This window comes from Octopus sinensis, unplaced genomic scaffold (assembly GCF_006345805.1).
Source record: "Octopus sinensis unplaced genomic scaffold, ASM634580v1 Contig16366, whole genome shotgun sequence".
NCBI lineage: Eukaryota > Metazoa > Mollusca > Cephalopoda > Octopoda > Octopodidae > Octopus > Octopus sinensis.
In genome coordinates this window covers 45,001-52,992 of record NW_021834296.1, presented here as the reverse complement: position 1 = coordinate 52,992, position 7,992 = coordinate 45,001, and the positions used below count along the sequence as shown (strand labels likewise).

General features: G+C 34.9%; 1 long non-coding RNA gene across 1 annotated transcript in view; it reads left to right on the top strand.

Annotated features, from left to right (window-relative positions):
- Positions 1-3,987: 3,987 nt before the first annotated feature.
- Positions 3,988-7,992, top strand: part of LOC118761680 — a 4,496-nt gene continuing 491 nt past the window's right edge. The window contains exons 1-2 of the long non-coding RNA XR_004997561.1: positions 3,988-4,027; positions 6,537-6,607. This is a non-coding gene — a long non-coding RNA (uncharacterized LOC118761680). The remainder of the gene's footprint in view (positions 4,028-6,536; positions 6,608-7,992) is intronic.

Here is a 7,992-nt window from a genome sequence, read left to right as displayed (position 1 = left end):
TAAAATGGATAAATTAAAAGCCACAATAGAGTTAATATTGTCTTCTGGAAGAGGGAACTATAATTTATTATTATTTTTAGGTGTAAACTCGTGAGTTAAGATAGTTGTTTGTTTTTCTACTAAGATCTTTCGTAAGTTTTCTGATAGGTTATTCTTGATGTTGTTATGTAGCCAGATGTCTGTCGTAATATGTTGTATTTTCTGGGGCTGTGTACCCTGAATGTCTGTGGTAAGAATACATTTTGTTGTTGCAAATTAGAAAATTCTAATTAAATATTAACTCTGTATAAGAATATTCATCATGAACTTAATTTTATTAAATGTTAAATTTGGTATTGAACCGTGAACATCTGTTTGCATTTAAACAAATTATTGGTGTTTATACAAAATATACAAACGGAAATTGAATATAATATGAAAACACAAATCCCTGTTTGTAACTATATATAATATACACTTATTACATTGTTTGAACAACATTTACCATCCATATAGTCATTCTTTTTCTCACTCTTGTTAGATTTTAGATGATATTAATGCTAAAAGAGGCACAGTTTTCTGAGTGTTTCACCCTTTGGTCTTGATTGTTGCGTTCAAATTATTTAATGAAAGATAGTCATTGTTATTTGACCAGGAAATGAATTAATCATTAGTATTTGGCAGTGGACTTGGTTATATCTTTCTTCGTTTGCTCATGGAACTACCATAATATTAGCTGTGCTGAGACACAATCATATTCATTGTAATGAAGGTTATATGTTCTTTACTCAGATTATATACAATCTATATTGATATCTAGTATTGCACCGTCAGGCACAGTGACATTGTATCACATATATACCCAATTATCATGATAATTAATAAGCTATAATTCATTAACTCTCTTACAGTTGTATGTCTGAAATGTAAACTTATTTTGTCATAGGGACATCGTGTACCATCACATTACATTTTATATCTTGTTAGGGATCATGTTGGGGAAGGGTGTATGGAATTTGGCTTGTGGAGATGTTTTGTAGGGGACAGATTGTGTGCGGGGTGGAGGGTATGCACATAAAGGACATGTCTTTATGGGCTCAGTTTTACTTAATTAGAGAGGAATGTTGATTAGTGAATTCTAGAGATGAGAGGACAGTGCCATGCCATAGATTTGGCACAGTTACAAAAAGAGAAAGACAAAGCTAAGAGAAAACTCTTATCAAGTGTTAATTAAATGAGATAATTGGTACATTGTTAGAATATTTAATGTGTTTCTAGAGAGAGAGAGAGAGACAGACATACAGACAGACAGACAGAGTGAAAAAAGAAAGAGAGGGAGAGGGTGGATATAGGATGTTAGTCTGTTTTATTGTGGACATTTGGAGATTACATGAGACCACTGTAGAAAGTACGAAATATTGACCAAACCATAATGGTCAACATTTGACCAGTACCGACAGGAATTGAATGTCTCACAATAACAAGTAGTGCTTAATAAAAATAAAGATAAAGTAGTTTATTTTTAAATGTAAAACTTGGAAATATTTTTTACAGAGGCTCCAAACTTTGAGGACATGTGTGGTACAAACAGAGGCTACATGTCAGGAATTAGAGGTTTCATCTCAGGCAATTGGTGAGTATAAAATAATAGTTCCCAATGAATTTCTATAATGTTTTCTTTCTTCCCCGAGTATATTGTGCTTGAAAGAATACTGAAACAGCTTCATTCCTATTTTCTAATTAACGATTATCTGTATAATAATTTGAATTAAAGATATCATTTACTGTGAGTTTATGAAATACCCATTGAGGTTAATGCTGTTGGTAATAATGTTCAAATTAGAAGACACAATAGAGTAAATTTGTCATTTGGTCACAAGTATAATCAAGTATAATCTTGGAAATATTTATTTCAGCAAGGCCAATTTTGGGAGACAAAGAGGTCCAGACAGTAGAAGAGCCACGTGCTGAGTATAGAATGACATTACATAATTGATTTCTATAAAGTTTTAGCTTTTACTGAGCTTTTTGGTCAATAGAATGACCGAGAACAGATACCACTGCTACATTTCATTTGAATGCTTAGCTATAAAGAAATTCTGTTCTTCTACAACAACATGAATATCCAATAAATGTACTTTATGCAAACATCTGTTACTCATTCACTCGCAGAAAGAAAGATACAAAAATTAAATATAACCCTGAACCGTTCTCTCCCGTTAAGGAGAATATTCGCCCTGTTTGTCATCTCATTTGTACTCATTCATTCTCTCTCTCTCTCTCATGCTCTTTCTCTCCGTCTTTTCAAGAAAGATGCTGGTTAAAAGTTTTCAATACAATAAATGATATCATCTTCATCTTTTCTCATCTGCTCTCCTCTCCATGCTCCCATACACTATGTGGGTCATCACTGTCCAAGTCAGTTGTATCTGAAATTAACTGCCAACCGTCATTTGTTGAGGAAAACATCTCACTTAAACATTGCAGCTTTTCTAAGGTGGTAGACCCTTTCTAACCCCAACCACTTTATAAAGGGTCCTGGGTATATTTTATTGTCGCACAAGCATTAGAAATGATCATCAATTCCCCAACAATATCAAACGTTCCTTTCAAACTTGTGGTGTCATCTTTCCTAGTTTCCACCAACCACTTCCTAGTGTGTTCTGGGAGCATTTAATTATAGCACAAGTAGTAATCAAGTTGTGTTACATTCTATATAATTAGACGGTCCTCACTATTCTATGATGTTTTGGTTCACTGAAGCTGATGACATTTCAGGAGGTGAGAAGGGAATGTGATGACAAAAGTATCAGGATGCGGGGAGAGAAATTTGCAATACCCCCTCTCTCGGCTGTGGGGTCTTTGTCTTACATGTCTTTTGGCTAAATACGCCAGTACTTGTGCTTTATAAAAAGGGGCCACGTACACTCTGTGAGGTGGTTGGCATCAGTAAGAGCATCCTACAGTAGAAAACCATGCAAAAGAAACCATCTGGGGCCTGGTGCAGTTGTCTGGCTTGTCAGATCCTGTCAAGATTTCCAACCCATTCCAGCATGGAAAACAAACTTTGAATGTTGATGATGATGATGATGATGCTGTCTTCCAGTAACTCATCATAATTCTTTGTCTTAGATTGTTACAGTAGTTTCCTGTCTGGTATAACATATTAGCTCAGTATAATAATATTGATTGAGAAAACCGGTTCAGTGATTTTGATAACATTCATATTGAACAGAGAACATATGTTCACATTTGAACAAAACATTGATGCTAGCATATGCAATACATGGAAAGGAATGAACGTATGAGATTCCAGTGTGACTTGAACTTACAACGCTTTTCTAACTATATATATATAATTATCGCCTGTTACGATGTTTGAATAACGTTTACTGTCCATATAGACATCGTTATACTGACAATTGTTGGCTTTGAGATGGTTTCAATTGTAAGAGAGTCACTGTTTTCAGTCTTCCACATTTTGGTTTTACTTCCGACTTGATTGTTCTGTTGAAATTAGATCATGGAACCTGGTCATTGTTATCTGACCAAGAAAAGAATTCATCATTAGTATTCGGTACTGGAAATGGTTACATTTTTCTATGGTTTCTCATGGAACTACCATAATATCAACTGTGCTGAGACACAACCATATTAATTGTAACAAATGTCACATGTTCTTCCACACAGATTTTATACAATCTATATTGATAGTTAGTGTTTTTATGCTGCATTAACATGATAATTAATCAGCTATCATTCATTAACTCTCTTAAACTTGTCTGTCTGAAAGTTTCATAGCATTATCTTGTACCCTCATCTGATATTTTACACCTTTTACCCTCAAAGTAAACATAACTTTTACATGGGTACACAACCACATCCCTACGAACTAGTTTTTACAGCTGTATGCCCTTCCCACACATAATAAAGTGTTGATTATCAATAACTATAATGAAATTATACTATAAAACGTAAAGCTTGAAAAATTTCATTTCAAAGACTCCAACTTCTGTGAAGGATGCCTTGACAACATCACAGCCAGTTGGTGAGTAGCAAATAACAGTACCTCATGGATTTCTATAAATTTAACCTTCACCTGAGCATTTGTAGTTTATCAGAATGACTGAGGACAAGATCCATTCCTAATTTACATCTGAAATATTAACTGTAAAATAATTCTATTAGACATTTTGATATCAATGAAATTTCACAAAATATCCAACGGGGATGGCATGGTTTGGAAAATAGATAATTTAGAAGACAATAGAATTAATACTGTATTTTGAAACGGAGGACTAAAATTTGTAGTTACTAAGTTTACTGATAGGTTATTGCTGTTGTTGCTATTTAAGCAAATATCTCTCATAATGTGACAGATTTACAATGAAATGTGTTCCTTATGTGAACACCCTGCCTTTTTGTTTTCACTGATAATAAATTTATCATTACATCCCCTAAACATTGTCTTTATCCATGTAAAAGTATTAGGTTTGATGTTGAGACAACCGTTCTCTCTCTCCCTCTCTCTCCAAGATAGACACTGATGACCCTCATCCTTCATCATCTGATGTCTATGCTCCGATCGATTGGATAGATGATTCCTATCCATGTCAGTTCTTATTAACAAATACTGTCCGCCTTGATTGGATGAGGAACACATTCCGGCTTTTCTATGGTGATGTGCCTTTCCTAACATCAACCGCTTTAAAAAGTCCTTGGGCACAATTTTGCTCCAAAAGCACTAGAAAAATGATCATGTTGTCAACAAAATTAAACGCTCCTCTTTAACTTCTACAGGAAATTCTGTTTGCAGATACTGAGAACAAAGCTAAATACAATAAAGATGAACTGGATGGATATATGCAGAGATCCAAAGCAAAAGCAATGATTCCCATTCATAGACAGTTTGAAATGTCCATTGAAACCAGCAATCAAATACCTATTGATTAGTTCAGACTAATTTCAACTTGAATATAAATGGCAAGATTTACAAGGTTGTATTCACAAAGAGATCAACTGTAAATCTACAGAATAATGAATATGGGACTAAAAGTATCTCGAAGACTGGAATCCTCTGGCATTCCTGCTGGGTGGAACATGTGTCTTAAATCTAGGATGTGATACAAGACGGAAAGAAGAATAAAAGGGATTGAATGTTGTGTGATTTGATCTGGTTTATGGTTCTCTAGCAAACAAATTGTTGATGGAAGCAGTGGACCTGTTTTATATATGAGAAAAGATTAAGGATCTGATGAGGAGCTGCTATAACAATTTCAATATGCAGTTCATGAGGAAAACTTTCTCGATAGACTGGTATCATTTTGAAACGGGAATTGCTGTAGTTTTCTACAAATCAGTCATTTGGTTTGTGATTGTTATGGAGATGTTACTTAAATCAGCAGATTGATAAGAAATGGCTCAAAGGAAAACCACTCGAGAAGACATTAATGGATTACATAACAATAGTAACAACAAATAAAGGATATGCAAATAGTTCTGGATTAACTGGGTAGACTGAGGAACTTGGTGAAGAATGTGCTTCAATGCAAATGGGTAATGACCCGTCATTTGTGAAAGGTCAGCAGAAACAAGTGAAGGTCAAAATAGCAGGAGAAACCCTGATGAAGTTTAAAGGGAACTTGAAAAACTATTACGACGATGGTAAACTACCTATTTTGCAATAATAGTAAAGGCATTGAGATCACGTCACAGAACGAAGATGGGTTAAAAGAAATAAATTGCCAAACATTCTGGAAAATAAAAGATTTGGAGCTCGCACTTTGTATTCCCGTGTTTCTTATATATTTTTGAGTATCAGTCCTTTTGTACCATTTCAGATGTCTTCACTGCATTAATGTGTAGATGTCCAGTTGTATGTAGTTAATGGGGTTTTGTACAAGTGTGCAGTGTTTTAGGACACCTGATATCACTTTTTGTTTCATCTGTGGAGAACTGATCATTGCTCACCTTTATTAAAGAGTCTTAAAATATTCCCTGCACCAGATAATGACCAGGTGATCTGGGATGTAGGATGATAAAATTCAAGATTTCCAACAGCAAAGAGAACTGGTATTATGTTTATTTTACTTGAAGTGGTGTGTCATGCATTTGTGACGAGATCTTTGGAGACCACATTGGATGATATTGGACTTTAGCAGAAGATGAGGAGAATGGTGGTTAGTGAAGTCTAGAGTTTAGAGGACAGTCGCATGTCATAGATTGGTTCAGAGATATATCAAAGGAGAGAGAGAACTATGAGAAGAAACAGTCTCATGAAATGATAATTAAATAAATAATTGCAACATTGTTAGATTATGTAGGATGTCTCTTTAAAGAGAAACAAAGTTTCGGAAAGTTAGTCTATTTTGTTGCGGGCCTAAATATTGAGCTATTACCTGGTCCCACAATGGAAAGTATAAAAATACTGAGCAAAACCCTAGTGGTCACCAGCCAACCACTGATGATAACAATGTCCCACAACAATAAACTACAGAATATTTATAGAGATAAATAAGTTTTACAATAATTATATAACTTGGAAATATTTATTTCAGAGAGTCCAGTTCTGAAGGAGAGGATCTTCTGAGAGTGGCTAAGAGGTTAGGAAGTGATTGGTGGCAAGTGGGTGAGTATATTTGATTTCTCTATATATTTACTTTCACCCATCTATTTTATTTGTCAGAATGAATGAGAACAAGTTACATTCCTCATCCCATTGATAGGTTATCTGTATGACAATTTTTATTACGATATTCCTGATATTTCATAAAATATCCACTGAGGTTAGCATGGTTGGTAATAATGGATAAACTAGAAAATAAAATGGCGTTTAATATTATCTTTTGGAAGAGGAACTAAATATATTGTTTAAGGGTAAACAGATGAGTGAATTTGTTTTACATTTTCTTTAGGTTCACTGTTAGGTTATTGTAATGAAGGACAAGTACCAAAGTTAACATCTAAAACAAAGCATCTTTCTTCAAACAGAAGACTTTGAGTTTGGTTCTTCTTGCAGCCATTATTTATTGGATTATTGTGTTGGAAGCTGATAATTCCAATTTAGATTTGTCATTTTGCAATGACTTTACCACATGACATATGTCTGTAAATGCTTCAATAAAAAGAGATTTAATAAAGGTGACACAGCGAAATCCTATCATACTCCTCAGGCGAAAACAGAGAATTCCTTTAAGGGAATTTACCAGAAAATGAACATTCACAAGTCAAGCCGAACTGGAGGTGGCATCTCTCATTGAGACTGACATAATAATAACTGAATAGGCTCTGTAGAATTGATTGAACCTGGAGTTCATTGGAGAGTTTGAAATGGGTTGAATTTGACTTAGAATTATCGACTGTTGGACAATCACTGATCATTCGATTTCTAGTGTCCTCTTGGGAACTTTGCAAAGTAGTAGATGGCACAGAGGGACAGTACTTTCATGACCCTTTGAATACCAGGTCTGAAATCTACCAGAATAAGACAGATATATGGGATTCCTCTAAAGGGTCTTTGGAGTAATGTTACTCAATAGGATTTATAGTTCAGGATCTGGGAGTCTCTCCAGGTTGAGCCACGTCTCCTCCACATCTGTGGTACCTCGGACATGTGATCAGGGTGTTGCAGGAATGAATTACAGGACATGTTCTCAAAGTCAAACCAATGGAACAGGATACCGAGGGGGAGGCCAAGAAAGAAATGGTTGGATGATATCCATAGTCTTAGTTCTTCACATCATAGAATACAAGCAGAATGTCTAATGATGGATGCTTCTGATAGGACCCTATGGAGGAGGTGCCTGAGGACTCTTTCCCCACAGCCCTTTCAAGAATATTGAGCAGAGGAAATGGATGGATCATATGCTTTCTTCACTGTTGGAGGTCAATGTTAATTCTTGAGGTTCTGATATACTTTTGCCTTCACAAAAGTTTTCCTGCCCTCGTTTACCATATATTTTCTCAAGTATAATTTTCAATTAATTTTCTTTAAAAATCTCGTTTAATTCAAAC